General features: G+C 55.6%; 1 protein-coding gene across 6 annotated transcripts in view; it reads right to left on the bottom strand.

Annotated features, from left to right (window-relative positions):
• Positions 1-21,793, bottom strand: part of ZMIZ1 (zinc finger MIZ-type containing 1) — a 196,851-nt gene that overhangs the window by 54,555 nt on the left and 120,503 nt on the right. The gene's annotated exons all lie outside the window — the stretch shown is intronic.

The following is a 21,793-nucleotide window of genomic DNA, read 5'->3' as shown; positions in this document are numbered from 1 at the left end:
GAGAGGCCACAGGGCTGGAGGAGGCTTGGGGGAAGGGGAGGAGTGGGGAGGGGCCAGGCTTGGGGGGGTGATCCAGAGTCAACCTTGGTTAGCAGGATTTTTTGGAACGGGTTTATGGTCGTGCGGGTGAGAAGGAAGGCGGCTTGGCATCTCGCTTCCCTGGCACAGGGACCCCCTGCCACCTCTGCCCCCCCTCCCAGCGCGGGCCCAGGATAGGACGAACGTGCACACTTGGGCTCGGGTTCCCTGACTTCGGAGCCTTCCTGTGGCAAGGAGCGGGCTGTGGGAGGGACAGCGGGGGCGGCAGCTGTGCGCTCGGCACGGCCCCGCCTCGCCTGGGAGCGGGGCCTTCCTGACATTGCATCCTGTGGTGGCCATGGCCTCTTCCTTCCAGCCTGCTGTCCGCGAGGACTCCAGGCTGCAAGCTCAGCTCCTCAACTCCTCCCATTTGAAGCCCACTCGCTTTCGCCTCCCATCACCCTTAGGGAGAAAACTAAGTTTTCATAGCCCGCCCCACCCACCTGCCAGTGAAAGTTGTTGAAGGGTGACCTAACTGCTCCAATTAGGCAAGCTAGCCGCCCCCCCCCCCACGTCATTCACCTTCAGGGAAAGGCAGGCAGCCCGGTCTTCACCTGTGTACTGGCTGTCCTGCCCAACACCTGGAACGGGTCAGGTTCCCTTAGCCCCTTTTCGTGGTGGGAGCGGCTGCTGGGCCCCTAAATGTTGCCCCTCTGCACTGCTGCTTGCCCTGGAAGTGGCTGTGACACATCACTTAGTGAGAAATTATATTCTTGCTCCTTGTTTGACATAAATCGTTAGCAGGCTCTAATCCCACCCACTGCCACTTGAAATATCACTTTTGGGGATGGCATTTGGAAATGCAGTTGTCACAGGCCTTCCCTCCAAGGAACTGGATAAATGGATTAATTCATACTTCAAAACGCGCTGCCTTTTTGGACAAGAAGTAGTTCCCAGCAGAAGAGATTAACAGGCACCTCTCTTCCTGCAGGGCCAGCCCGCAGGGTAGCCAAGGCCCAGGACTTCCCTCCTGCTCTGCAAAAATTCCAGGCACCTCCACCCCGCCTCCCGCCTTAGGTTAGGGTGGCCTTTCACTTCCAGAGCCACTTGGTGTCCCCGCCCTCTTGAGCAGTCCCACAGGCATTGGGGGCTGAATGAAGATTCTCTTCTCTTCCACTTGCATGTCTTCCAGGCAAATCACCCAAAGTTCAAATTATTGGGGGACAAGAGAAGAGATTTCTTCAGACCTAGTTTCTGCTGCTGACTTCCGGGACTTGGTCTCTATCAGCCACAATCCAACCTGCGAAGGCCTCGTATAGCCAGAATACCGCTCCCTCATTTTTCCTTCGAGGTTCCCAGAACCCTTGCATCCCCCCCCCCCCACCTGCCTATGGTGCACAGCTTTAATCAGAGCCTTTGCTCTTTGTAGCAGCTAACCGCACTTGCTTTTGGGACTTCGGTACCCATTCTTGACACCATGTGGGCATGACCTGTTGGAAGCTGGGATTTGTGTGGCCCTCCACACTAATCAGAAAAAAAAAATCACTCCTGTGAGTTGAGCCAGAATCGGTTCAGCTTGGAACTGAGCTGAGATCTAGAGAGACCCACACCTGAAGGCGCTACCCAAAACCACCAGCAGCGCAGCTGGCCTCCCCGCAGCGCCTCCAACTATTCCCAGGGACACCACTCTGAGATATACGGCAGGGCTGGCTAAAAATACTGAGCTGTCCTTAGCTCCAAAGCCTGGGGCCCAGGGCTCTCACATTTTCCCCCTTGGAGGTCCCCTCCCCCAAAGCAAATACACTCCACCAGCAGATTTGCATAATTAGGAAAACAAATTGTTTTCAAGCATCCTTGCTGCAGCCGGCTCAGGAAGCCTCCTGGGGCTTTTACATACTAATTTCTACTCCCCCCCCCCCCAAAAGGGGCTACCTGAGTCCCTTTTTGGCCCACTTGGGAGTTTGCAAGTTGGGTGCTCCCTCTGAGTCCACAAGAAGATGGACACTCCAGCCAGTGCTGGCTTTTGAAGGGTTCCTTCTGAGCTTGCACCAGGTTCCAACTGCACTGCTCCAGCTTCCAAAGATGGCTCTAAAGCCTGGGGCTGGGAGTTGCCACTCACCACCCCCCTTAGGGCGCCAGTCTTGATAAGGATCAGCAGAAGGCGCACTCCACCTCAGCTTGCAGGCACTCAGGCCAGTTCTCTGGGTGACCTCGCAAGGGGCATGGCCCCAGGGGAATGACTCGGGAGGAAGAAGAAAGGGCACGCACAGGCCCCTGCATGAGGCCTTGATGAATGCCCACTAGCAGCTCAGGAGGCCTGTTGTGGGATCAACAGCCGATGGCTTTCCTCGTGGGTATTTGAACTCCAAGCCGCTGCGGGCTCTACCGAGGAGCAGCCGACGATAAATCACAGTGCTCTAGGCAGCCAGGAGGATGGCTGGCTGGCTCGTTCACTCGTGCCAGAGGGACATCCTCCAGCTGCAGGAGTCTGCCAGCCGGAACCCACTTCTGCGAGCCATGGCAGAGGGCCCTGCGGGGATCCAGCTGGGGTGGAAGAAATATGGAAGAGGGGCCTCCTCCAGGGTTCCATAGCTCAGCTACAACAGGATAGGCCTCCAGGACTGCATACCCTTGGGTGCAGAGGCAGGAGGCAGCAAAGGGAACAATAGCAACAAAAAAGCCAGGGCGTGGAGGGTGTAGGTCACCCAGTGGTCAAAAGTGGCTCTGGACTACATGGCCTCCCAGAGTAAAGCTTTGTGGGCTGGGAGGCCTGGGATGAAAAGAAGGCAGGAGCAGCTCCCTCAGCCAGGACACAGGTGCAACCAGGAACCTCCAAGCAGATGCTGGGGTTCTGAGTCACACAGGTCTAACAGATTTTAGCAAGGATCCTGATGTTTTGGGATGCCATCCGTGTGGGCTGAAACCACCAGCATGGACCAGGAGGCCGAGGTGCTGTTCATAATTGTATACATGGGCAAGGTCGTACCTGGGGAGCTGACTGGGCCCTCCACCTCCACGCTCTGGAGCCTTCTCAGAGTGTGGGGGCTCAGAGCCCCTAGACAGACCTGGCTGTGGAGTCCCAATAGCCCTGCAGCTGTGTTAAGCCCTGCACAGACTGCCCCCATCCTTTCTCAGGGCTTTTCTTTTAGCCTGAAGAGCAAAGAGACCAGCCAGTGCAGATATGTTTCTCACCCCTCCCCAACCACCCCAACACATAGGCACAAAGACACTCCTCTACCTCTGAGACTCAGAACCCTGCCCACAATTGTGGGATATAGAGCTGGGGGCTCCAGCCTGCATATGGGTCTCTCTTCTCCTAGTTCCGTTGTGGAACTTAGGGCAACTGAGTGCTTGCTGGTTTGCCAGGCACAGTTCCAGCCCCTTTTCAGGTATCAACCATTCAGGATTCCCACTGTACCATACCCCTGCCACCAACAGGACCACAAACACACTGCTTTTGGAGACTTGCTAAAGAAAAATGATATGCTGGGCCCTCTGGCTACAGAGTCTACACTGGAAGCCATCACACTAGACCTGTGTCCCCAAGGTGGGACTTGCAGGGCCAGATGAGGAAGGTACCCACAGTCAGAGGGACAAGCACTCCTGTCCCCTAGACTATCCTGTATTCAGTCCAGCAGCTCACATTACACCTCTGACATGGTTTTTCGCCTTGTTTCCTTTTTCATGTTTCACATCCTCATCATCTATTTGACATTCCCACTTGCCCAGGGACTCACCTAACCAGGGAGTTGGGACCTCAATGTGCACTAAAATCTCCACGCCCCCAGCCTTCCACAATGGCACCCTACTCCTGCTCCTGGCTTGAGCCTTAGGCAAGGGCCGATCGCCCCACACCTGGGCTGTCCTGGCAGAAGTCTGTATTTGTCTCCTATCTTAATTCCCTAATTGCTTCATTGTGAAATCCCGTCCCAACCTCCACTGGGCACCTCTGAGAAGCCCTTACAGTTGCCAGCTTAGGAGAGCCAGGAAAGTTTCCTGTCAGGCTGCAGGACAATGGGAGTGGATGGGGGTAAGAAGGAGACCCAGGAACTAGAGGAAGTGGTCTCTGAGAACTTCCACCTTAGAAAGTTGCCTGTCCCGGGGCCCAGCGCAGTGGCCTAGCGACTAAAGTCCTCGCCTTGAACGCCCCAGGATCCCATATGGGTGCCGGTTCTTATCCCGGCAGTTCCACTTCCCATCCAGCTCCCTGCTTGTGGCCTGGGAAAGCAGTCAAGGATGGCCCAATGCTTTGGGACCCTGCACCCGAGTGGCAGACCTGGAAGAGGTTCCTGGCTCCTGGCTTTGGATTGGCGCAGCACCTTCTGTTGCAGTCACTTGGGGAGTGAATCATTGGACGAAAGATCTTCCTCTCTTTCTCTCCTCCTCTCTGTATATCTGGCTTGGTAATAAAAATAAATAATTTTTTTTTTTTAAAGAGAAAGCAGAAAGTCGCCTGTCCCAAGTTGCGTGCCGCTGGGGGCAGAGCGGCAGCCTTGTGATGTGGAGCTCCCCAGGGGCTAGCATGGGAGGGACAGGGGACACTGGCCACACCACACCACTAAGTGAGGAGCCAGCCTGCAGGGAAGGGGTGCACTTGGACTTGGAGGCCCCTGCCTTGTCCTTGGTGGCAAAGGAGCCAAACTACCCAAAGAAGACCAAAGGAAAGATGAACAATTCACCTTGACAGGATGAAAAGCCACAGGGTTGGGGAGCGGGTAACTGGGGGGGCCACCCCCGCCCACCAGCACCTGTGAATGTGACCTTATTTGCAAAGAGGAGGCTGGCTGATGATTCAGTACCACGAGGCCATTAGAGTGAGTCCTTGTCTTGGCCGACAAAAAACAGGAACTTTGGACACTGAGACAGACACGTCAGCCCCCCCGGGGGAGAGTGTCACAGGGAAGAGACAACACCACTTCTGCTGCCACGCAGCAGGTTGGCACAGGGGCCTGGAGCAAGTCCTGGGCCCTCCAGGGAAAGCTGGACCTGGCCACCCCGTGACCCTGGCCCTCTGAGTGAGCAGGCAATGTGCTCTGTACCAGGCCCCATCAAGGAGTACAGATGGTCCTGCTGAACGCTCAGTCCCAGCTTGTCATTCTTCTAGCTGTTCTAGCTCAGTGTAGGACTAGTGGGACCCACTGACTCCAGTTCCTTCCAGCCCTGTTGGCTTCACCCTGCTTGGCCACATGGTCTTCGGGTTGCAAAGGTGCCAGGTACACGTCTATGGGGGGGCTCTTCTCCCGAGAGCCCAGGCTCACCTGTCATCTCCTCTGGGTCACATGTAGGCAGGGAAGCCCCCAACAGCTGCAACAACCCCTTGAAGATGTGGCTTAGCATGTGTAACTGGGACATTTCAATTATCTATGATGGTTACCACTATCCCTCTCTGTAAAAAGGCTATATATGAACAGGAACCTGTGTCTGTTACACCAACAGAACCTAAAATGTTCCAATGCTGTGGCACAGTGGTTAAGCCATCTGTAGGGCCAGCATCCTTTATAGACACTGGTTCAAATCCCGGCTGCTGTACTTCCAATCTAGCTCTCTGCTCATGTGCCTGGGAAAACAGCATAAGATAGCCCAAATCCTTGAGCTCCTGTACCCTGTGGGAGACCTGTAAGAAGTTCCTGGCTCTAGGCTTCAGTCTGGCCCAGCTCCAGCCAATGCAGCCATTTGGGGAGTGAACCAGCAAATGAAAGCTCTCTCTCTGTAATTGACTTTCAAATATATAAATAAATGTTTAAAAATAAAACTGCCTGGTAGATCAGTCAGGCAAATGCAGACAAGGACTAGCTGCCTGCCTGAATGAATGAATGAATGAATGCACAGTGGAAAATCACAGCCTCCCAGGATCAGTGATGGCCCCGTGGCCCTTATCCTGGACCTGCTGCCCCAGAGGGGAGGCCTGGGCTGATTCCCAAGCAGAGGCAGCCAGCATCACGCAGCTCCCATCTCTTCCCATGGATTTTTGAAGTGGCCTTTGGGGAAAAGGAATGCCCAGGCAGCTCGGATGTCTGTGTCTCAGCAGGTCTTTGGATTTTACGACTTCTTCCAGGACTTGGCTTTGACAGGGGCTTCCGGGTGATCCCAGGGCTAGAAAGACACAAGGTCCCTGCAGTAGCAGGCGCCATTTGCCTTCCTGCCTGGCTGGTTGGTTGCACTGTAAGGCCCTGTGTATGGACTGGGGCAGCCCAGTTCCTCTCCTGACACTCCCCAGACGTAAGCCTGTTCCAACAGCTCACAGTTCACTTTTCAGAGGAAGGAAGTGAGGCATGGGGTAGGGAAAAGACTTGAGGTCACATTGATGATCTGACTGGGGGTGGGTGACCAGGCAGGGCTGCCATCTGACCCAGTGTGCCCCAAGCCTTGCTAGCCTTGTCTGTTCAGTGTTTTCCCCCATCACAGGCACAGTTTAGCATTCGAATGCACAGTCCCTCGTCCTACCTTTCAGAGGGGGGAAATGAGGCATGGAAGACTCCAGCCACACAACAACTAACTGATAGAGTTGGAATTAAAAAGCTGGGATTCTTGGCTTTGTCTGTGACCCCAAGCTGTCTCCTCTTGGGCCTGAGATCAAGGCATGCTCTGGGGTGCCAGGACAGGTATGTAGGCAGGAAAGATGGTTGAGATGTGCGCTGAGCCCCTCAGCAATGTGGCAGTTTCATCCATGAATGTTTCCTGGGACTTTCAGCAGTCTCACTGCCTTCTCTCCCTCCTCTTTGGACAAGTCTGTGTGGGAGGACATCTCCCAGTGCCTGCTCCCTTCCAGGCCACATTCTGGGTCTGTGAACCCAGGGGAGGCATGGCTTTGTCCCCTGTATGTCCCACCCCTAGGTGATCTGGGCAGGAGCAGACAGGCCACGTACTCCAGGCTGTCTGGGGGGAACCCAGAGTTGGCTGTTGGGGCAGGACGGAGAGGGGGTGGCTTGGTGTTGAAATCAGGATCTGCAGTGCTAAGCTTGGCAGAAAGTAAGCCCAAGTTCTCAACCCAGATCTGCGCCTCCCAGGGACAAGTCTATGACTTGCTGGGTAATCAAGTGCGAGCCACTGCCCCTCTCTGGGCCCCAGCTTCCCCACAGAGTAAGGACCATGAATGCAGCCACAGTGGAGAGAGTCTCGCAATGTCTGGCTGCACAGGAAGTATGGCTACTGTGCTGACCCCTCCTGTTCCCCGTGAACACTGGAGCAGGTGGACACAGAAGGGGCCAGGCAAGAGCTACCAACAGACTGACCCCTGTGCCAAGGCAAAGAAATGGCTACCAAAGAGGCAGGTCCAACATGGTTCCACTCTTGTGTATCTGCAGCAGGTGTGATGTTTGGGAAATCACGGCCCCATAAAGGCAGAACTTTGCCTGTGTTCTTCACTGCTATATCTTTGGTGGCTTTTTTTTTTCCCCCAATTTTCAATTTGGAAGACAGAGAGAGATCTTCCATCTATTAGTGTACTCCCCAGATGGCTGCAATGGCTAGAGCTGAGCCAACCTAAAGTCAGGAGCTTCTTCTGGGTCTCACACATGTGGGTGAGGGCCCTGATACTTGGACCATCCTCTGCTGCTTTCCCAGGACATAAGCAGGGAGCTGAATGAGAAGGAGAGCATCTGGGACCCGAACAGGCACCTACAGGGGATGCTGGTACTAGCAGATGGAGGATTAGCCTGATACGCCATTGCGTATCTCTAGCAGTTTTATAAAGCCTGGCACATAATATAGGACTCAACACATGTTTGCTGAATGACTAGTGGAGATCCACCAAGCCAGGATCCCACAGGGATGGGATTTCAGTTTTCCTGCCTTCGTAGTTTTCCATATTCCTTGATCATGTTACAAGTAGTATGTTAGGATTCTTGTGATTAGAAGAAAAGCCCCCTAAGGCCATTCCCATGTTGGAATTCTTAAGTCCAAAAAGTTAAAACTCTTGCCCCCAGAGGCCTTGTGTACATCCTTCAGAAACAGTAAGTTTAAGTCAATCCCCAAACAACCCCAGGTCACCAGGTAGGTTTGAGGCCCAGGGAAGGGCATGGACAGTGGGCACTGCTGGATAGTCACCAGCCACTGCTTTCCCTTCACTCTCACCACACCTCCACCCCAGCACGCTTCTGTCCTAGCAATGGCTCCAGCCTCCGTGTGTTTTTTTCTACTTTGGCCCTAGGCCCTTTGCACATGCTGGAACTTTCTAAAAGGGGAATCTGACCATTCATTTCCACCCCTATCTCCAAACTTTCCCCAGCTGGGTGTCAGCCTGCAGGGCCTGGAGCAGCAGGCAGCTGAGCCCTATTCCTGCCTTCCCAGCCTGATCATCATCCATCTTGGGGCTTTTTAGGTGCATGGAGCACCAGGAACCTCACTGAACTCAAAAAGGAAGGCCAGCCCTGGGGCCAGCAGTCTGGGCTCCACCCTCCAGAAGAGGGAAGGGCAGCTTTGGGGCGGGAAGGGAGGGTCTTAGACCTGGCCTCCAGCGTTATTCTACAACATGGATGGGTTGGCATGAAATTCCCACAGCCAGGGGAACACAGAGCTGGGGCCTTAGGACAAGCAGGGATTGGGGTCCACAGAGCAGCAGCTTGAAGGGGTCCTGTATCCCGACTGCCATTTGGAGGAGGAATGCGAAGGTGGTGGTGCAGCAGGAAAGCATCAGGGCAGAGGAAAAGGTTTTCCCGCACCATCCCCGGAGTTGGCCCCACCCTGGCTCTGGCCTTCACAGCCTCCAGGGGCTGGCCCGCAGAATGAATCCGTTATCATAAATCACCCCGTCCCAGGCATTCTGTTAGAATAGCTGAATGGATTCAGATGGGGTAAGAGAGAGCTGTTAACCGGCTTCCCCCATGCCTCTCCCCCCGCCACCCTCCCTGCCAGGGGTGTGGAGGCTCAGCTCTGGAAACCAAGCCAAGGCTCTTGTGCTTTGCCCCCACCCCCAACCTCCTCTGGTCCCAGACAGACCTGGGAGTGTGGTGTGTAATTGAATTTGGCCTAATTACCTAGTTGCATGAAGGAATGACTGGTAGGTACCAACACAGGCCTGGGTGTTGGGCTAGGGAGGCCAGGAGCCAAGAGGCAGCCTTCAGATTCCACCCCCAGGCACAAATGGAACCTGAACCTTCACTCCCTTAAACTCACTGATGTCTACATTGCCCAGGGCAGGTGCTGGTGGTGAACCCATTGTACGGATCAGAAACCAGAGGCACAGATGGACGCATCTTGCAGGTTCTTGGCACATACAGCGAACATCCACTGCCCCACCCCCCACCCAGAACATTTTCCACCTCCTCTCCAGGCAGTCCGGCTCCTTCGTCATTCCCCAGCCTAGCAGCATGGCGATGAGGCCCATAGAACCTCTCAACTCTAAAGCCTGGGTCTTGTCTAAATCTTCTGTTGGTTTGCTGCCATTGCTGCCCTGGGCCTTGGGGATGGATACATCCCATGGGAGGATTATACCAGGCCTGAACAGGGCACCCCCTGCTCAGAGTCATAGAGGTGACACATTCTGGGCAGAAAGACAGGTTCCGTGCTCTGCTCTCTGGGGGGCTTGGAGCTGCAGGCTTTAGAGACCACATCGTGCCTAAGATCAGCATTTCCAGCTCACCAAGACGGCCAGAACTGACTGAGTCCAGGATGCGAATGAACAAGGAAGGCTCACTTACAGGGAGATGAGTGAACGCAGAGCAGCGGATGCCAACAGTGGGGTTTCTGGCCTCACCAACGAAGGCGGGACAGAGATGTTAGGTTCCCTGAGTGGGGTTCCTCACAGCGGTCCAGCTGCTGGAACGCCTCCAGGCTTGCATGCTTCCGGGCCTTCTAAGCCTCCTAAAAAGGCAGTTGGACCCGGAACCCAGGTGGAGCATCTTGGCTCGGAATTCTAGCCCCTTCTCTTGCGAGTTGGGTGGCCTTGGGCAGGCAATCAGCCACTCCTGGGCCTCTGCTTCTTAATATTTTCACAAAGATGAAAGGGGAGGATGTTTGTGCGGTATTCTGTCCAGCATCTGGAATGTGGTAAGGACTCAATAAAAGTTTAACTCCTTAACAGATGAGGAGTAGCACAGACTGAATCTTAAGTGTTTGGTATTTGGGATTTTTCTGAGTTTCTGGTCTGTTTGCATATACAAATGAAACATCCTGGAGAGAGGACCCAAGTCTAAACACAACATTAACTATATATATATATAAATATATTTATATATATTTTTATACATAATGTATATATGTGTGTGTATATATATGTATGTGAAGGTAATTTTTTAAAAACTTTGAATTTCATTTGCTTACTTGAAAGGCAGGGTGACAGTAAGCAGGGGGAAATGGGGAAAGAGAGAAAAGATCTTTCATTCACTGGTTCACTCCCCAACTCCCCAAATGCCTGCAACAAGTAGGGCTGGCCAGGTCAAAGTCAGGTGCCTGCAATTCCACCCAGGTCTCCCACAGGGATGGTAGGAACTCAAGTTTGTTAGCTATCACCAGTTGCCTCCAAAGTGCATTAGCAAGAAGCTGGACTGGAAGTGGAGCAGCCAGGAGTCAAACAGGCACTACTTTCCAGAATGTAAACCTCCCAAGCTGGCACTAACTTGCTATGCCACAGTGCCGACCCTCTGAGGGTAAGGCTATTCAGTATTTTTTGTGCACCTGTATTTCAATGGAGACCCATCGTATGAGGTCAGATGTAGGATTTTCCACCTGTGGCATCAGGTCAGGGTTCAGAAAGCCTTAGAACTGGACAGTTTGTGGTTTCAGGGCCAAGATGTTCCACCTGTAGCACTATGATAATGACAGTACTGAAGGAGCAGGATGATGCTAACACTAGCAATAGCAGTGCCAGTACTCACAGTAGCAATGAGAGGAATGTTAGTGGTGGGTATTCTAATGTGCCAGTCCTGATTCTGCACAAGGAGGGTGCCAGTCTCTGCTCAGATAAAAATAGGGGGTTGGGCCAAGTGGCTCTGAAAAGCTCTGTGCATTATAACATCAGTATCAGGCTGTAAAAATAACACGGTAGTTACTATGACAGTGAGCAAAACTGACACATGACACACTTCCTGTTCTCCAATAGGCACTGCCCTCCTGCTCCCCTCTGCTGTCTCAGACAAACGTATTCCCCCCCTCCCCCCAATACCAGGTTCTTCCTGCCTCAGGGATCTTCCCTCCACCCCCTGCTGGGTTGGTCATGGGACATGGCCAGCAGATGCTAAGCTTGGACCACGTGCAGAGCACAGCTTCCCCATACCCATCCTTTTCACCATCCACACCTACAACCCTGGGAGGCAGGAATCCTTAGCCCATTTTCTGATGTGACAGACAAGGCTCAGAGAGGTAAGGTCAGCTCTCCCAGGCCACTCAGCAGTAAAAGCAAGAGTGGGACGCAAGACCACCTCCCCAAGATTCTCTGTAGATGGATAGACCCTGGCCCTCCCATAAGTTATTGGTCCAGCTGGCATGGCTTTTTTTCCCAAGGGACTGAGGTCCGGTGTTCCCACTGGCCATGGAGAGAGCTGGCCCTCGGCTGCAGCAGGCTTGCTCAGTGCTGGCTCTTACAGAAGAGGTGCTCACAACATTAAAAACCAGAGTCTTGGGCCCAGTGCAATGGCTCAGTTGGCTAATCCCTGTTGGGATACCATATGGGCTCTGGTTTGTGTCCTGACTGCTCCACTTCCCATCAGGCTCCCTGCTCATGGCCTGGAAAAACAGTACAGGATGGCCCAAAGCCTTGAATCCTGTACACACATGGGAGACCTGGAGGAAGCTCCTGGATTCGGACTGGCTCAGTTCTGGCTGTTGTGGCCACTAGGGGAGTGAATCAGTGGATGGAGGATCTTTCTCTCTGTCTCTCCTCTCTGTAAATCTGCCTTTCCAATAAAATAAAAACAAAACAAAAAAACAACTTAACAAACAAACCAAGACCAGTGCTTTTTCACAGAATTGAGATCCAAGCAGTTCTGAGCTGGGCCAGGCCTCATGTGGCTCCCTGGCAGTGGTAGCCCTGTTTGGGGACAAGGGACTTCCCTTTTCCCCAAAGCCACACTTCTCTGTCTACAGACAAGAAGCCTGTCTGTGTGACACACACGTCGGACACATGCTAAGGCAGCCCCTCCCACCTAAGGTCAGAACTCTGAAGCTCAGCCTCGACCCTTCTGACCCCCCTGGGGAACCTTGGCACCTGCACCCTCTCTTTATGGTGGCCAGGTTTTTGACTTATTTTTATTTTTCTCCTCTCATGGCTTTCTTCTGTTGGGAGAGGGGGAAGAATCAGACACAGAGGCCTGTTTCCGCCACTTCCCCCGATCCCCTACAGGCGAGTGGTGGGCACACGGTTCTTCTCCCTGGGGGCCATGGAGGTGCCTCCTTCCACCTCGGCCTGCGGTCAAGCACACAGGCATCTCCACGGTGACCCCGTAGGAGCTCCACAGCACACCCATTGCCCGCTGCCTGCATGCGGCAAACATTTTCTCTCCCATTTTCTCTCCACCAAGCACGGATTGCACAGACGTGGGCCCCTCGCCTCCCAGCCTCCTGGCAGACGCTTAATTGAGAGGAAGTGATTCTAAACATCTGGGGCGCACATCTGAGAGTGGGCTCCCGACCACACGGAGCCAGCAGGAAACGGGGAGCTGTGCAATTATGTCACTTCCTCGATGGAGGGAGCTCGGAAGGGGGGCCCTCCCGGAGCTCAACAGCCGCAGGCATTCCTGGGGATGTGCACACACACAAGGCGCCGGGGCAGCGTGCCCTGTGGACAGTGGTCCGGGGGGCGGAGCGCTGGGCAGGCGAGCTGAGGCTGCAGGGGACTTCTGGGCTGAGCTGGGCTGCAGCCAGCAGCAGCAGGGGAGCAGGGCACTGCAGTCCCAAGGGGAGAGAGGTGAGACAAAGGATAAGTGGGAGGGGGAGAGAGGGAAAGGAGAAGCAGGGAAGGAGGCAGACAGGGAGAAGGGCAGACAGTGTGTTCTGCTCAGCTCAGAGGGTCATCTTGCCAGGGTGCAGACCCCGTGGCTTTGGGCATGGGACTTCACCTCTCTGAGCCTCGGTTTTCCCATCTGGAGAAGGGGTGTCAAAGGAGTTCACCTGCATAAAGGGACAGACGGCTAAGAGCTGCCCTTCATCTTTCTGACCCAGTGTGGGCTGGAAAGAGCTTGCTGGGAATGACTGGCCTAGGAGGAGGGGGCTTCCAGGTGCTGCCCCCTCCCTCCTCTCCCCCACCCCTGTTCTGTACCCAGCCCAGGGCTGTGAACAGCTGAAGGACACAGATATCTCCTAAGTGCCCATCCTGAGTGCCCACATAATAGGTACCCAGGCGCTTGGGTCCAACTCAGCTTATCCTTTGCCCTTTCTCCTGTCATTATAATTACGTGCCTGTGGAGAGGCAGACGGCTCATTCCCACCCCCCTCCCAGCCCAACCTAGTAATTCCTGTTTCTTGCCAGAGACAATAGTGTCTCTTCATCCCAAACAGGTGAGACTGGGTCCTCTGGAATTCCTTACGGGAGCCCAGCCTTGGGGCAGTGTTTGCCACCTGACCAGCCTCAACACGTCAGGGACTGCTACTGACTGTGCAAGGAGGAGCCGTTGGCCAGGGTTCCCAAGCTCTGAGTTCCGTTTCTCCCTGGGCCCAGGAACAGTAAAGGCAGCTGCTGGCATGGCCACTGTGATTCAGCTTCTTTCCCACCTGCCGCCACCTGCCTGGCCACCACCCGGTCCCCTGTGAGGAGGAACTGTCACCCTGCAGTTTCTTGTGCAAAACACAAACACCTGGTTGCCTGGGCAGCACCTTGCCTTGGGTGATGCGAGCCAGATGGTCCCTTGGGAGACAGCTGGGTTGCCACGGAAACACAATCGCTGTCACTCCAGCCCCAGGAGACCCGGATTTCAGATCCCTGGATCCCGAGCTTGGAAGAAATGAGAGGACTGGCATCAGGTCACACCGCCAGCAGGTTCAAGAGTCGGGACTGCAGAGTAGGACTGAAGGATCAGGTGATGCATGGAAGAACCCCTTCCTGAGGGCAGCCTGAACTCTGACCTTTGAGCCCATTGGTTCAGGAGAGGTCGGAAGGGCAACGTCGGGGAAGGCCGAGTGTGGAGGTGGTTGAGGTGAACAGAGAACAGTAGCCCGACTCAAAAGCATCTGTGAGGACCTGCTGCCCTCCACTGCCCACACTTTGGTTCCCAGTTCTGAGCTCCACCTGTCCGGGCCCCAGGAGCAGAGAGGCAAGCAGGTGCTGAGATCAGAGCTTCCAGAGCCAGTCCCAATCCCCTACGCCTCGCTCTGCTGCACACCTGGGCAGCTCAGGCTTGGCCAGAGGGCAGGGAGATGCTAGCCAGAGCCTTCCTCTCTGCTCCCTGGGTGCTAACTGGGCACTAGGGATGGGTGAGGGGCACACAAGGTGAGTCTGATGCAGTGAGAGGAGGCATGGCCAGGCAGGACTGGCAGGAGCACTGGAATAGGAGTCGGGGCCGGCCGGGCCTGCGCACTCCTTCCCAGTCTCAAAGATGCAGACATTCTTGCACTCAGAGCCAATCACGCCCACGGCTCTCAGACCTCCTTACGTAAACGGGTCTGAGTTCCTCTGGCCCGGTCAAGAACTCGGCTGCAGTATCAGTTTCTCAATCAACAGGATGGGCTGGGCTGTCTGGAGGACCAGCAACGATGCCCATAAAATACAGTGCCATGCATGAAGGAAGAACTTCCTTCCTCCTGCCAGTCTGAAAGCACTGGAAAGGGTGTCTGGAAAAACCTGGGGAGACAGAGACTCCGGGCAGAGAGGGAACATGGGCCAGGTCCCCGTGGCCTCTCCTGCAGACCCAGAAACAGCCCAGGGCTTCTGGCTGCACAGCCAGCTTTCCTAGGGTAGGGGCCATGCCCCAGTTAACAGGCTCCCACTCAGCTCCTACTCGTTTGTATATGGGCAAGGCTGGCATTGACCTTGGCCCTACTTCGTTCCACATTCCCCAGAGCCCGGGGTTCTGTGTGACCTGCAGGTGTGCAAGGCATCTCTGGAGGGCCTGAAATGCCCCACTGTCCTGCTCCATGTTGAGGTGACCCTGTGAACACACCCAAAGCACCCACTAGACACCACACCCTGTTGTGAGGACTGCATGTGTATCAACTCCTGTGTCTATGCCGCAGGCCTGAGGATCACCCCCTTTCAGCACATGGGAGAACCACGGCACAGGAATGTCCCAGCTCCAAGGTCATGGAGCTGAGCAGGATTCACAACCCCCAGCAGGCTGCTCCACCCTCCAGGCTCTGAACTACTTCTCTTGGCGAAACAGCTGAGTAATTTCCAGAGAAACATGCTTGGATTGGGGGCCCCCGGAGGTGCTCTGCCACTCAGCACTCATGGAACACAGAGAGTGGGATGGGCGCAAAGACAGGAGGGAGGGTGCTTCACCTCCCGGCAAGGACACACCATTGCGCAACACTAAGTGTTTCCACCTGCAAGCCGTTCAGGGGAGATTGGCAGCTCCCTGGAGCGGTGAGCCCAGGGAGCTCATCTTCAGGACTTCATCTTCACCTGCTGGTAGCAGCAGGGGGCAACTTCAGGGTCAAATCCTCTCTCACTTGGATCACCACCAGGCTCTTTCTAGCCAAGTAGCCTTGGTCAAGTCACTGGTTGTTTCCAAACCTCTGTTTGCTCACCATGTGAGATGCAAGGGTCTGCACTGCAGCTGCAGGGCACTACAGAACTGCTTTCCTTCCTGATCCAGACGCCCTCCCCTGACCTGCCCTGGCCTCACACATCTAAACAGCCCAGACCTGATGACAACCACACCACCCCTAATTCCTGTCTGTCGGACCCAGATGGGATTTGCAAGGCTGTGCCTTGCCATGCTTGCTAAAAACAGTCCCCACAACCAACCCGCCTGCTTCCTGCCAAGCCCCTGCTCCATTTCACTCTCACACCCTCCAATCCCTTGAAATCCCTCCTCTGGGGGCGAGAACGCTAAGCTCCATCTTAAAACCAAAGCTCGGGCTTCCTTAATCCTCTTACCTGGCTCATGCTCTGTGCAATTAATTGCTACTGATGGCTTTATTAAGCCATGGCATCCTCGGGGCACCCCCGGGTGGCAGTGGAGGGGGCACCATTTGGGCAGGACACCTGGGTCCTGGGTGCCACACTGAGTCGGGAGGCTGACAGAGGCAGCCATAGCTGTCTTGGGGAACACTTTGTGACAACTTCCAGATGGCCAGATCTGCCCTGACATAGGACTCTGGTTCCACTTCTGGTCCCCCTGCTGGGTCCACCTGCTCACCTCTCAGAGCATCTTCTTAACAATGGGACTGAGGCTGCCTGGGAGACTCCCTATAAAAGGAGGCAGGTACAGGGCTGTCATGTGTGTGTAGCGTGACTGTCATCTCTTGCCACAGTGTGAGGATTCGTGTATTATTTCCAATGCCACAAGCAGTGGCTGTGTGCGTTGTATTTATCTAGCAGGGGGCCCTGAGCAGAGCGTGGGGTAAGCCTGGAACTAGATGCTAATAACCATGCTAGCCCCTGAAAATTCCTGTTTTGGTGCTTGCATTGGCAGCACGCAGGCTAAAAATTCCTGTTTCATACATATATTTTTTTTAACTGTAGGAGGAATTCTCACTCCCACGACCTCATCTTTCTTTCTGCAGCCTTGGAATGGTACAGATGCCCTGGAGGGTGGAAGAAGCTGATGTAGGGCAGGACACAGCCTACTCCAGGGTTCTGTGGCTGGCATCGGAACCTACCAGGGCAGGATGGGTGCCCAAATCATTTAGCATGCTCAACAGCTACACTCAGCACTGACCACTGCCCTTCCATGGCCCATTTCTTCCAATTTGTTATTATTTTTCTCTGACACCAATGATATGCACTGAGGTGTCAGGATGGGCTTAGGCGGTCCTGGGTCTCAGTGAGGAAGGCATCGGCTATTCTCATCTTTGGGATATTGCAACTTCTAAAAAAAGATACCTATATTTATTTTGAAAGTCAGAGTTGCAGAGCTAGATGGAGACACATGGAGAATGTTCCATCCTCTGGTTCATTCAGATGCCCCCAATGGCCAGTGCTGGGCCAGGCTAAAGCCAGGAGCTTGGAACTCGACCCAGGTGTTCAACAACATGGCAGTAGTCCAACGACTTGGGCCAGCCTCTGTTGCTTTCCCGTCAGAAGTAGAGCATTTGGGACTCAAGCCAGCACTAATGCGGGATGCTGGAATTGCAAGTGGCAACTTAACCCACTACGCCATAGCACCGGCCCCACAAATTTTCTTTCTTTCTTTTTAAAGATATTTATTTTAATTTTATTGGAAAGTCAGATATACAGAGAGAAGAAGAGACAGAGAGGAAGATCTTCATTGGCTTGTTTACTCCCCAAGCGGCCGCTACGGCCAGAGCTGAGCTGATCCAAAGCCAGGAGCCCCCTTTGGGTCTTCCATGTGGGTACAAGGTCTCAAGGCTTTGGGCCATCTTCGATTGCTTTCCCAGGCCACAAGCATGGAGCTGGATTGGGAGCTGGGCTGCTGGGATACAAACTGGCTCCCATATGGGATCGCGGCATGTACAAGGCGAGGACTTTAGCTGCTAGGCTGTGGCACCGGGCCCACAAATTTTCTTTTTGAAAGATCTATTTATTTGAAAGGCAGAGTTAAAGAGGGAGATCTTCCACCTGCTGTCTCACTTCTCAATGGCTGCAATGGCAGGAGCTGAGCCAGATCATAGTCAGAAATCCCACCTGAGTCATCCTCTGCTGCTTTCCCAGGCACATCAGCAGGCAGCTGGATTGAAAGTGAAGCAGCAGGGACTCGAACTGGCACCTCTATGGCATACTGGCATCACAGGTGTTGGCTTAACCTGCTATACCACAGTGTAGGTTCTGGGATATTGCCATTTCTAATAACCAAGTCTGCATTCGGTGTTCAGCAGTCTTTCATCCTTTTGTCAAGCTGCTCTTTTCATGGGCAGAGAACGAGCCCAGGCGCCAGCCGTTGAACACGACCTGCCTTCTCTGTGCCTCCATGCTGTGGTGCCCACAGCTCAGCGACCACAGCTGGCCCTGACTGCTGCCCTACCCCATCTTGTGTCTACTACTCCGCAGTCTGGTGTTCTTTTGGGTCCTCTGGTACCCGGGATTTGATTAGCACTTGCAGCTCCACTGCAGGCTTGCATCAGGGGGACCTCAATACTCACGCACACCCTGCACCCCGCCCCCCCACACACAGACAGGCCGGCCCCTGTTCCATGTGTCCCTGCCTCAGCCTCCAGGCAGGCTGCATGAGGGGGCTCAAGGATGGCCTCAGCCTTCTGCTTTGTGTTATTCAGGACAGGCTTGGAACGTAGATCCCACTGGCTGGGCCTTAGACCTCCGTGTCCTTGAACTCTCTGGCTTTTTTTGTGGGGGTGGGGAGAGGAGGAGAGGGTTGGGAGGGAGGGAAGCGCTGAGCTAATCCTGGAAATAAGAGGCAGACAGGAAAAATGGCCTCCCAACACGCAGGGGCCTGTCGCCAGGACTGCAGGGAAACTGCTGAGCCAGCCAGGAGACGGGCTGAGAGACTCACTCCACCCCTGCCAGCCCCGAGTAAGCTTGGCAGAAACCCACGTGGAGACCGCAGCTGCTTCGGCTTAAAGGCAGAACATGTGGGTCCCCGCAGACAGTGTGGGAAACAACGCAAGGTGTCCCAGCCCCGCCCGGGAGAGTTGTGGACACTCTGCAGTGCTGCCCCGTCAGCCGTGCCTCCGCACACCGAGGCTTTGTGGTCTAGCACCCCAACCACCCTGCCACCCTTCTAGGAAGCCCTCCCGGCGTCTCCCAAGCAATTGCATGCGGTTGTGGGTCCGCAGCCATCAAGGTACTCCCAGTTGCCCACCCACCCCACCCCCCACGGACCTGGAAGCTGCTTCCACATCTGCCCTCTCTCATTCTTGGTGTGGCACTGCCCTCTCCTCACTGTCCATTCCAGCACCCCAGGGATCAGCCGGCCATCCCTCCTCCAGTGCCTCAGCCTGGGAACAGTGCTGTGGCCATAGACCCTGTCACGTGGTCTCCTGTCTTTGGGGGAGAGGCCCAAGAGCACACAGAGGCCACCAGATCCCAGGCCTCATCCCTCAGGGCCACTGCTTCAGGACGGCTTGCCCCTCAAGATCACTCAGAAGCGGTGGGCACCCATCTGACTATGTGACCCACACCGGGTCTGTCCCTTTTCCCTTTTCCAGCCAGTTCTTCCTCCATCACTGGGCACGCCCACAAGAGCCCCCAGGGCATCTCTTCCATAGCAGCGTGGGAGTAGAAGCTCCCCCCCGCCCCCCGTAGGAACAGGTCTTTCTCCTCGGCACAGCTCTGACTCCAGCCAGTTCCCAGGAGGCTCCTGGGGTTGAAACCCACGACCCTAGCCAGGGGGCCTTGACCTAGAGCAGAGGGGGTGGGCTAAGCAGCAGGAAGGAAGCCAAGTCCTGCCCCCACAGTCTCATTCAGCAGAGCTCAGAAGCAGGGGGCGGGGTAGGAACTGCATCCAGGAGGAAATCTCTCCTGGCCTTGAAAAGGTGCCCCAGCCTGCCAAGCAGCCTGGTATTTCAAGGGCAAGGTCCTGCCCGTCTGCTGTCATGGGGAGGAGGGCAGCCACCAGTCACAAACCTCCTGCAGCTGGCACCCACCAATCCCGCTTGCCCTCTGGGCATCCACGAGCTGGCTTTCAAGCAGAGCTACGCACAGCTCTGTCTTGGAGAGGCAGCTCTGGCAGGGCGTCCCTGAGTGAGGCCATTTGTCCTCCCCGATGATGGGAAGGCGGAGGCAGAGAGTGGGCTGGGAGGGAAGCTCCGGTGGGGAGGGAGGGAAGGTGTGAAGGACAGCAGCCAGGCACTGAGGCCAGGAGGGTGCTCACTGCCACGGGCGGGCGTCTGAGAGTCACCCCCCACCACACCAGGTGGCAGCAGAACCAGCTTTCCAAGACAAAGGGAAAGCAGCAGCTCAGGGCCTCCCACCTGCCCATGACCTGAGCAGCCATGCAGGTGGAAGAGAGGGAAAAGAACTGGCCGCGTCCCCTGCCAACTCTCTATCAAAGGCGGGACACTCACTCCATTCGGTGCCCTGGGGGTCAAGTTCTTCCACACACCAAGGAACCAAAGGTTCCAGGGAAGGTCCAAACCACTCCCCAACTTCTCTGCCACAGACCACAGGCCATAGATAGGGAGGGAGGGGTGAGGCAGGGACCCCATCATGTGCTTGATTCGGATTCTTGCCCCTCTCACGTTGGCTAGCAGAGGGGAGTAGAGCAGGGAGGGCAGGTGTCAGTTCAGGCTCCCCTCAGCTGCTGACACCTCTTGGTGAGGAAGGGAGGAGACATGGGGGCGGGTACAACGTGCACTAATTCTGCTGTGCCTGCTTTTCCACTGTAGGTGCCCAGGCTCAGACTGCTGAGTGGCAATGGGAGGGCATCCTGAGGACACAGGGCAGGACCGCATCTGTCCACAGCGTCCGGCTGCTGTCCAACTGTGGGAAATGTGGTGATGTAAGACAATAGGGCGGGAGGAGGCAGGGCACTGGGAGCCCAGCACTTGGCCCCAGCTGGCAGTGGTAGTGGTGGGTAGGGGATGTGGGGCCAAGGCTCCCAGTGAAAGGAAGCCAGGCATTTGATACAACAGTGCCATCTCCCCCCAGAGCAAAGGCAAGCAATTAATATGCATTTAAAAAACCACGGGGCAGGCTGACCGCAGATGTCTGGGGCCACGTGCAGGGCCCGGGTGCCAGGCTCTGCAATGGACACTCACCCTCCACTTGCGTTAAGAAAGACTGGCCTCTTTCCTCCTGGGTTTGGGAGCTGGAATTTGCCTCTTCCAGCTCTGCCCACTCCTGGAGCTCCCATTCCTGCTGGCAGCCCTACATTCTAACTTTGCCAAGTGCACCGGGGGATAGTCCAGCGCCACTAGTGACCTATCTGTGGGCTACAGGAAGGGTGCTAGGAAGGCAGTGGGCAGCCCAGGCTTCCCCCAGAGCTGTAGCTCCGCTGGCTTTGAGGAGGGATCCCCACTGGCGGCATCCCTACCTCCCCCAGTCCAACTATTTTTATCACATCACCGGCTGCTCACAGGGGTCAACTGAGGCCACAGAGTCTGCACGCGTGGACAGCAACCGAGGCATTCAGAGGGCTCTTGGGGGCAGGGCATGGCGACTGCTTGCCTGATGCTGGGCGCCCACTCAGCCAGCAGGTGTGGGAGCACGCAGTGCAAAGGGAGGCAGACATCTCGGCGCTGCCTGCCAAGTCGCTTGGGGCTGGCACCGGTGGTGGGAGGGGGTGGGGCAGGCTATTAAGGGGAGGCCCCCAGGTGCAGTCTGGGGGCAGGCGACCTTCTGCAAGGGCTGGGGCGAGGGTGCGCAGCAGGCTCACCAAGAGCCTCCCATAGAGGATTTGGCCAGTGCTTGCGCGCGACGATGCGTGCTCCCGTGCGCTCGCGTGTGCGCGCACAGAGGCTAAAGGCTGCGCCAGAACAAAGAGCTGGGGGCTGGGTATATCGGAGGGGCGCACGTGGAGGCGCCTGCCTGGGCGGCTGCGGCAACGTCCACACTGCGCTCCCGCTCCTGCGCGCTCCCCGCCACTGTCTCCCAAACACACTGCCGCACAACCTGCGCGGCACTGCCCGGCCGGCTCCTGCGCCGCAGCCCCCCGGCGTCGTGTGCATGCCTAGTCCGGCTCGCCGCCAGCGCGCCTGACAAAGCACCTCTCCCCTCCTTTCTGCCGGCAATGAGCTCATCCCGCCCACCAGCCCCGGCCTGCAAAAGGAGAAGGGGCAGGAGGCAGGCGGAGGAGGGATGGGGGCGGGGTGCGCACGCGGGTATACA

This window comes from Ochotona princeps, chromosome 13, assembly GCF_030435755.1.
Source record: "Ochotona princeps isolate mOchPri1 chromosome 13, mOchPri1.hap1, whole genome shotgun sequence".
Classification (NCBI taxonomy): domain Eukaryota; kingdom Metazoa; phylum Chordata; class Mammalia; order Lagomorpha; family Ochotonidae; genus Ochotona; species Ochotona princeps.
The sequence above is the reverse complement of the archived record's forward strand: the minus strand, read 5'-3'. Positions and strand labels throughout refer to the sequence as shown.